Genomic DNA, 10,034 nt, shown 5'->3' with positions numbered 1-10,034 from the left:
CCCTAGGACAACTCTTTGGAAATAGAGAAAACACATTATTCAAATTGAAAATTGTTATAGATCTGGAATCAAATCTTAAAATTGGAGACTTCTGGATTCAAAATCAGTATTGGTCACAGACTTCAAATTTAGGTTGTCACTTCATCAGAGGATTTCGTCATCTATTTTTTAAAAAGCTAATTACAATGACCTCACAGAGTTCTTATGAGTAGTAAATAAGATCACATTCATATTTTTTCTGACATATATATAAACAACTGATTTTACTTTAGTTTATATACATTGACCTAACCTGCCCCCAATATTTGAATCTTATATACTGTTCTCTATAGTGCTACCAGACTAATCTATCTAAAATGCAAATTCAGCAATATCACACTTCCTACCCATCACACACAGAGAAAAATAATTCAAACATAGTAGAGCAAATACGATAATCCATAAGCTTGGTCCTTCCTCCCTTTAGCTCCTGGGCCTCCCTACTTTGCACTTTATGCCCTAATAACACTGAGGAGAGCAAATGTTTCATGCCTCAGTGCTTTATCTCAAGCCATTCCCTTTGCCCACAATACCCTTTGACTTTTCAAATATGTGCAACTGTTGTAACTTGATGTAGAATAAACTCTACCATTGTCAGAAATAATCTGTTTTCAAATAAACAAACAAAACAAATCAAAAGATCATTCAAGGTTATATCAGACAAGGGTGACTTATTTCTAGGATGTTACAGTATCTCACAAACCGGAGAGAAAAAAGACATAACTGAATTTCGTCAGAGCTTATTTCTCACTCTTACCTTTTTCCCTCTGCTCACAGACTGTTTTTTTTATTATTTTGTTTTTTCGTTGTGGTTGTTTTTATTTGCCCTGTTCTCTCTTTTGATTTCAAAAGGCCCATGATGGTGTCAACAACTCCTCAGTCAAGGATAACTTTGAGGCCCAAGACCTATTAACTTTCTAGGTCTCTCTAGGTCCCAATACCAAGGATTCAAAAGAGATAATTTGTTTGGGCCGGCTGGGTTATGCCACCTATACATTGTTTTTGGTGAGAAGGTAGGAAAATCATCTACATATGGGATTTTGGTTAAGGGAAAAATTGGTAACATGACTAGTATATTGTGTCACCTTTGAAAAAGAGAGTAAAGATTTAAAATACTTGTTATGAATATCATTCTCCACTCATCTTGAATATGTTTATTAGGACCTTGGAAAATATATGCAATTGATAATCAGTGGTTGTAAGTACTTTCAATTACTTTCAAAGCATTATATTTAATAAATAACATTATACATCCAGAAATGGATAAGTAACTATTAAATATGTATTCAAACTACAAAACAATTATAGGCAGGCAGTCAGAGCACTTTTTTAGGCACATGAAATGCTATTCTGAGAGGTTAAATACTTTGCTTTAAGTCCTCACTTTTAGTAAATAGCATATTTGAAAGTCAAACATCAATCTGATCATAATTTCTGTGCTTTCTTTGAATGGTGGAAGCACATTTAAATCTTTAAATTGTACATTTATGATTGTATTTCCCCCAAACAAGAAAGAATGCGATCTTAAATCTGTGTCAGTAGCAATTTTACATAGTGAAACATACCTGAAGATTTAGGAAAAATAGAATAAAATAACAATATCAAAATAGCAACTACTTATATTGTGCTTATCACTTGCCAGACACTCTTTTAAGCATTTTACATGTATTAACTCCTTTGATCCTCATAATATGTCAGTAGGGCAGCCTACATTCCTGTCCCCAAGAAGGAAACTAAATCAACTCATAGTGGATCACAGCTAAGAAATGAAACATTATATTAAATATCTAATGAACTCACAGGCCAGATAGTCTTAACTATAAAACATTAAGGAAATACAAAGTTGCATCAAGTAACTAGACTAATTAGAATTACCTCTTCTGAAAGTATTATTTTTCTCAAAAAAGGGTTCTATTGGCACAAGAATTCACTAGTCTGAGTGCAAGGATAACTTAAATAGTGGATTTGTCATTCTTTCTTAGCCTCATGCATTAAACACTCTAATCATATAATTAACCCTGCCTGCATAGAATCCATGTTCACCTAGAAGGTTTTAATTACACTATTATTTCCCTACATAGATTTCCCAGCAATGAGACTGTGATATTAAGAGAGATTAAATATATCCTCTCTAAAATTCTATTTATAATTTTGGATTAACAAATTCTCACTCATGTTACACAACAGTAATTTCAGTTTGCTAATGTGCTTCTCTATGTGTAGAGTCAAATTGGACTTAATATTCCAATGACAGAGGCTGACCATGATGATTTATGAGAGGTACTTCACAAAAAGCCCTGCTTAACTTTTTGTGAGAAATTTCACTGGATGCCACAAGAATACACCATATTTGAGTCCTTTTCCTCACTGCTCAAACCAATTGCTGAGTTTTGTCCATCCTTGCTTAGAAATCCCCCCTGCATCCCTTGTACCACCAACATTGCAACAAGGTCTTCTCTGCTTTCCTGATGTCAGCCCTCCTTGCTCGGGCATACCACTTTGAAATTAAACTCCTTAAAATATTAATTGATTCCTTATCTTTTAACAACTCTCCATATTCAGTATGATAAAATGCAAGATCTTACTCATTCAGTATCTAATAACTACTCTTAACAAAACTCATGGTTCCCAGCTAACAGCTTACATCTCAGAATCTGCATATACTTTTGTAAACATGGAATGTCTTTGTCAAATTTTCAGTTAAGTAAACTCAGAAAATGAGAGACAAATAAAGGAATTAAACATTTTCTGTGATCCTATCACTCAGGCAAAGACTTCTGACTTCTTAATGATGATGAACTTATTATCTTTTTAAGGATTTATACTTCTACTCTGGCAATTCTATCTTTAGACTTTTTATCTATTTTATCTTGAGCTGTGAATTTTTATCAATTTCTAACATCACCTTATATATTAAGTATGTTAGAATTAATTTGTGACATTATTTTACCAGCACAATGTTCCAATTTTTTTTTTATTTCAAAGTATTAAAGGAGTACAAATGTTTTGGCTACATAGATACCTTGTATAATGCTTAATTCAGGGTTTTAGTGTGCCTAACACTAGAATAGTGTTCATTCTACTCAACAGGTAAATTTTAACCCTCACTCCACTCCCATGCTCTCCCCTTCTTGGTTTTCAATGTTCTTTACATCTCTTTGTGCCTATGTGTGCCTATTACTTAGCTTCCAATTATTAGAGAGTACATTTGGTATTTGTTTTCCATTCTTGAGCTACTTCACTTAGGACAATTGTTTCCAATTCTAGCCAAGTTCCTAAGAAAGACATTTCATTCCTTTTTATGACTGAGTAGTACTACATCGTGTATATATATATACTATGTTATCTTCATCTACTCATGATTTGATGGGCACATAAGTTGATTCTACATCTTTGTAATTGTGAATTGCATTGCAATAAATATTAAAGTGCAGGTGCCTTTTTGATAAGATGGCTTCTTTTCTTTTAGGTAGATACCTTGCAGTGGGATTGCTGGATTGACTAGTAGGTCTGCATTTCTTTCTTTGAGGAATCCCCATACTGTTTTACACAGAGGTTGTACAAGTTTGCAGTCACATGAACAGTGTGTAAGCATTCCTTTCTCTCTGCATCCATGCCAGCATCTAATGTTTTTTGACTTTTTAATAATGGCCATTCTGACAAGGTAAGGTGTTATATCATTGTGATTTTAATTTGCATTTCCCTGATGATTACCAACAGTGAGCATTTTATCATATTTTTGTTGGCCATATTTCTATCCTCTTTAAAAAGACTTCCGTTCATGTCTTTTATCTACTTTTTAGTGGGGTTGTTTGGCTTTTCATTGTTGACCTGACGGAGTTCTTTGTAGGTTCTGGATATTAGACCTGTGGTGAATGTATAGTTGATGAGTATTTTCTCCCATTTTGTAGGTTGTATACTTGTTCTGTTGATTCTTTCCTCCACTATAGAAAAGCTTTTTAATTTAATCAAGTCCTATTTATTTATTTATTTTTGTTGTTGCTGTAATTGTCACTGGGATCTTAGTTATAAATTCACTGCCTAGGTCAATGTCTAGAAGAGTTTTTCCTACATTTTATTCTAGAATTTTTTTAGTTTCATTCCTTACATTTAAGTCTTTTATGCATCTTGAATTAATTTTCATATATGGCAAGAGATAGGGATTCTGTTTCATTTTTCTACATGTGGCTATCCAGTTTTCCTAGCACCATTTATTGAATAGGGCTTCCTTTCCCCAGTGTATGTTATTGTCTGCTTTGTTAAAGATCAATTGGTTATAGGTAATTGGCTACCTTTGTTGCAATAAAGACATAAATAGTTTAAGAGTATGAGATCTGGAGACAAAATTCCTAAATTTCAAACATGGCTTCTCCATTTATTAATCAAATATCCTTAATTATTATACTTGAGTTTTCTCAACTACAGAATGAGAATATTAATATTGATTTGTGGAAAAATTAAATGAGTTAATATATCCTTAGAATATATTCTAATCCTTAGAATACCTGTTACCTGTAAAGATTCAATCAATTTCATTGTTACCATGATAATGATGCTTACAATGATGACAATTAATGATGGTGATGACGGTGTGGGTGAGGATGATGGTTTGTGACACTGATGGTGATAATGATACTTTCAGCTTCAGTACTGTGTTTTCACTACAATTTAACATTTTAAAAAATTTCTGAAGTCAATGTTTTTTTTCGTCAATATGATGTTTCAACTACTTGAGTCCAGGGGTTATCATTCTTATGTCACTGAAAGTGCCTAAAATAGTTTCTTCCACAGAGTAGATAACTGACAATATAGTAATTAAGAGAAAATGTTTATTAAAGTCCTATGCAACACTCATTACTCTTAATGTTTTTAACATATTAGGCTATTTAGTCCTCAAAACAATCCCAGGAAATAAGTACAATCATTATCACAGCTTTAACAATCAAGAAATTAAGGCACAAAATTTTTAAGTAACTTTGCTAGACTTTCAAAATTACTTAGTGGCATGGCTAGAGTCTAAGCCATAATGATACTGTCTCTTGGTGGCAAAGACATAAGAAGTATTTGAGAAATGCTTAGCTGATATTCTGTCTGTTTTGTAGCACAGTACTCTATTAGCATGGATGACAAGGTATAGAGTTAATATATACACACAAGTACAAATTGCTTAATATTTTAACATTTCCAACATGTTAAATTCTCTTTCTGCCCTCCAAGCTGTAGCTTTTTAGAAAAATTAAATCAAGATTCAGTAACTATAGAACATTTTTTGCTTCCACCTAATGAATAGAGTTCTAAAACTTTTAAAGAGAAAATTAAAAAGATCATACCTAATCAAGCAATCTGCTGATTAATTAAAGGCATCAGAGATCCACATAGAGAGAGAGAAATTTAGTTTTCTGTTTTGTTTTTGCCTTCTACATAAAGGGACACAATTCACCCTGCCAACAACCTATCTTGCCTGTAATCTTAACTTTTTCTATTCCAACTGACAGATATTGAAGAGATGAATGCCACAGATGCTTCATTGTAAAAAAAAAAAGAGAAACAAATTGCACCATGAATTTACACAGTGACATTTTCATAAAAAATACTCTTTTGAAGATTTTGCTACCTGAAGTGTCCAAAATATCCCTCTTCTGTCCTTAATGTGCCTGAATCCTACTTATCCTTTCACAGTTTCTCAATCTTCCATGAAGCCTTTCATGATGACTGCTAAGTTTAGACTACATCTTTGTGCATACCCATAACATTTCTCTACTGAACTATTTATCTTTTAGTAGGGATTTAGATAAAGTTTTATAGCTAATTATTAATATAGGATTTATCATTTAATTAAACAATTAGACAGTTATGGTTGAATACTTATTCTTCAAATTTTTATTCTTTGTTTCAACTAGATTCTCAGTTTCTTCAGGGGAAGACTTAATCATGTAAAGCTATTTCTGAGAACAACAGACTGGGAAAGAAAACTATACATGTGAGAGACACAAGGACAGTAATATTCTCTGGATTAAGTCACCACCATTTGTTACAGGGATATCAATTCAGTCTGAGTCTCTTTCAAAGCTAGGACTTTCCATCTCAAGTGCAACCTCTGATCAATGCCACCCACTCCATATTTTTTTATATATCAGGCCACCTTGCTTTTTACTCTCCATTGTGGTATTTATCACCATCATGGGAGATGTTAAACTGAGGAAGTTCTCCACACCTGAAAACCTGGTAAGATGTCCCGCATGTAGATTTTTGAGAATGGAGAATTTGGCCATGAGAGAGCATGGTGGGCAGCAAGGAAAATAACTCAGGTTAGAATAGGACTTTTTATTTTTCCGGGCACTGATGGAGCATCATTTCTTCTTCCCTAGTAATACAGAAAAATAAACATTCATTGTTCACCTGCCTTGGTGTTGGCAGAATTGTTTGACTCTACCTAAAGTCTGTAGAGTTTGTATCAAGTTTTGAGCACCTCCCCTTCTAATCTTATCCTTCATTTTGTGTGTTCACGAGAGTGTCTCCTCTATCAACTGTGCTTGGTTCTTAGTTAACACTGAACTAATTCATTAATTGTTAACTTTGAAATGATAAGCAAAAATGGGTAAAATTGAATGATTGCTAAATTATTAAAATAAGTAATAAATATGAATTTTATCAGTAGTGTTCCCATCACTTTCAAAGCAAGGGGAGCACTGAGACTGTGCTAGGGCTTGACCAAAAGCTCCAGGGATATCTAAAATATTTACCTGAGGCAAAAGTGGAATAAGCCTGGTTTATGGCTTATCTGGGTTAAGTAAAAAATACTCATATAGACACATTTGGAAAAATCTATGTCTACATTCATTTGAGATGAATGGGAGGCAAACTCTCTAGCTTACTGTAAACGTCCTTCCTTTTTCCTAGATGTGTTTAATTGTAACTTAAATATATTACAGTTTAGTTGCTATCTGTTCCCAGCACAGACTTTCCTGTACAGCCCAAGCTGACTACACATAATCCTGAGCATCTCTCTTCTTCTAATCCCTTGGTGACATCACCATACAGAAAAGTGGGAAGTGCATTACCAAACTAGGCAGTGGGATAAGTACAAAAGAGGCTTCATTGCATTAGAGAATGAAATGAGAGCTCAAGAGGCAAAGAAAATGTTATTTCAATCACTCTGATCACGAGAAAGGAAAAATGAAGATAGGACGATAATGAATTTAGAATTCAGAACTGAGAGTTCTAATTCATTTGTTTATCTTGCAAGCTGAGATAAACTTGAACAAGTTTGATAGTTCAAGAGGAATGGCTGTAGCAAGCCACTGTCCAGGATGCAGCAACCATTAGCTTCTTTTCTGCCTAATATCTGAGTATGCTAGAGGAACAAAGCCAAGGAAAAGCATAGTTTCTAATTTTTCCTAACCCATACCAACTGGGTGCTCTATTTAAACACTTATACCCAGATCCGCCTTTTTATTAAGCAGATAAGAGAAAAGAAGGAGATACTAATTCCCAGTACCTATCGTTCTTCAGCTCACACATTTTTTTAATTTTAATTTTTTGTTTAATTTCAGCATATTATGGGGGTACAAACGTTAAGGTTACATACATTGCCCTTGCCTCCTGTCCTCCCTTGAGTCAGAGCTTCAAGTGTGGCCATCCCCCAGATGGTGTGCATCGCACTCACTATGTATGTAAATACCCACCCCCTCCCCCGCCACTTGCCTGACACCCGATAAATTATTTTATTTTATTTTTTAACATTTTGGTTACATTTTATATCTTTGCCTCTTCCTAGCAAGGGTTAGAGGTATGCCCTTCCCCTCCACAATGCTCTCCACATCCCTCAGATATGAGACTACCCCCCCTACCCCCGAATCCCTGGTGAACACCACCACCCTTTGAGCACCATAGTGTTAATCGGTCAGTACTGATTTGATGGTGAGTACATGTGGAGCCCATTATTCTGATCTTGAGTCACCTCACTTTGAATAATGGACTTAAGCTCAATCCAGGATAATATAAGCGGTGCTAGCTCCCTGTCATTTCATAGAATTGAGTAATATTCCATTGTAAACATATACCAAATTTTAATAATCCATTCACGCATTGACGGACACTTGGGTTGTTTCCACATCCTTGCAATAGTGAATTGTGCTGCCATAAACATGTGGGTGCAGATGTCTTTATGATAGAATGTCTTATGCTCTTTTGGGTAGATGCCTAACAGGGCTATTACTGGGTCAAATGGTATTTCTATTTTTAGCTCTTTGAGATATCTCCAAATTCTTTTCTATTAATTTGCAGTCCCACCAGCAGTGTAAAAGTGTTTCTATCTCTCCACATCCTCGCCAGCATTTGTTGTTTAGGGATTTCTTGATACAGGCCATTCTCACTGGAGTTAAGTGATATTCCATTGTGGTTTTGATTTGCATTTCTCTAATGATTAGCGATGTTGAGCAATTTTTTATGTTTGCTGGCCATTTTTTTCTCTTCTGTAGAAAAGTTTCTGTTCATTTCCATTGCCCATTTCTTGATGGGGTTGTTTGATCTTTTCTTGTTAATTCCTTTGAGCTCTATATAGATTCTTGTTATCAGACCTTTATCGGAAGTGTAGAGAGCAAATATTTTCTCCTATTCTGTAGGTTTTCTATTTGCTCTGATGATAGTTTCCTTGGCTGTGCAGAAGCTTTTTAATTTGATCAGATCCCATTTGTTTATTTTTATTGCTGTGGTGATTGCTTTGGGGGTCTTCTTCAAGAATTCTTTGCCTAGGCCAATATCTGAAAGGGTTATCCCAACATTTTCTTATAGGATTCTTAAGGTTTCATGCCTTAGGTTTAAGTCTGATATTCAACTTGAGTGGATTTTTGTGAGAGGTGAGAGGTAGGGATCCTGATTCATTCTTCTGCATGTAGCTGTCCAGTTTTCCCAGCACCATTTATTGAAGAGAGATTCTTTTCCCCATTGTTTATTTTTGTCTGCTTTATCAAAGATCATATTACCATATGCAGATGGTTTCATCTCTGTAATCTCAGTCTTATTCCAAATATTGATGCTTCTGTTCTTGTGCCAATGTCAGGCTGATTTAATTATTATTGCTTTATAGTACAGCTTGAAGTCAGGGACACCGATGCCTCCCAGTTTGTTCTTTTTACTTAAGATTGCTTTAGCTATATGAGGTTTTTTTCTGGTTCCATAAAAATGAAGAATTATTTATTCTAGATCTGTAAAGAATGATGGTGGTACTTTGATGGGGATTGCATTAATTCTGTAGATGATTTTGGGTAATATTGACATTTTAACGCCATTGATTCTACCAATCCATGAACAAGGTAGATTTCCATCTGTTTACATCTTCTACAATTTCTTTTTTTAGTGTTTCATAGTTCTCCTTGTATACACATGTCATCCCCAAAATAAATACTCTTATTATTTGGACATCCACCCTTGTGAACAATGCCATTGTTATGCTAGACAATGTCTTTGTGTAGTTAAGAAAAATGTTCCCCTTACTCTACAAGATGCAGCTGTACTCCAGAGAAGGATTGATTATCAGAATATGAGCTGGATTTCAGCCCTGATTTAACCCTTCAGCCAGATGACTGTCTTCAGAACACCCACTGTACAGCTATATGGAGTACCAATTAGCAAAGTATGATAATTTCAGTAATTTCTCAAAGGCGGAAATACAGAAGGTGAATGTCCAAGTGCCATCCAAGAAAATAGAATCTGCACAAATATCATCACATAATAGAACAAGACTCAATTATTTTAAAGAACATTTTGTATCAGTTCTCTGTGCATAAGCAGGATTCTGTTTTTCATCTAATTAAATTCCCTTATTGGCTTTTCAATTCCAGAGATTTGTGTAATTACAGTGAACATGAATTCTTCCTTATTGCAAGAATTTAACCCTTTTATCTTATGTGAAATAAAGTTTAGTAAAAATTCTTTTAAAAAAATATGGCAACATATGCTAACAGATAAATCAACCATAAACTCCCTGAAGAGGC

This window comes from Microcebus murinus, chromosome 3, assembly GCF_040939455.1.
Source record: "Microcebus murinus isolate Inina chromosome 3, M.murinus_Inina_mat1.0, whole genome shotgun sequence".
Lineage (NCBI taxonomy): Eukaryota > Metazoa > Chordata > Mammalia > Primates > Cheirogaleidae > Microcebus > Microcebus murinus.
The sequence above is the reverse complement of the archived record's forward strand: the minus strand, read 5'-3'. Positions refer to the sequence as shown.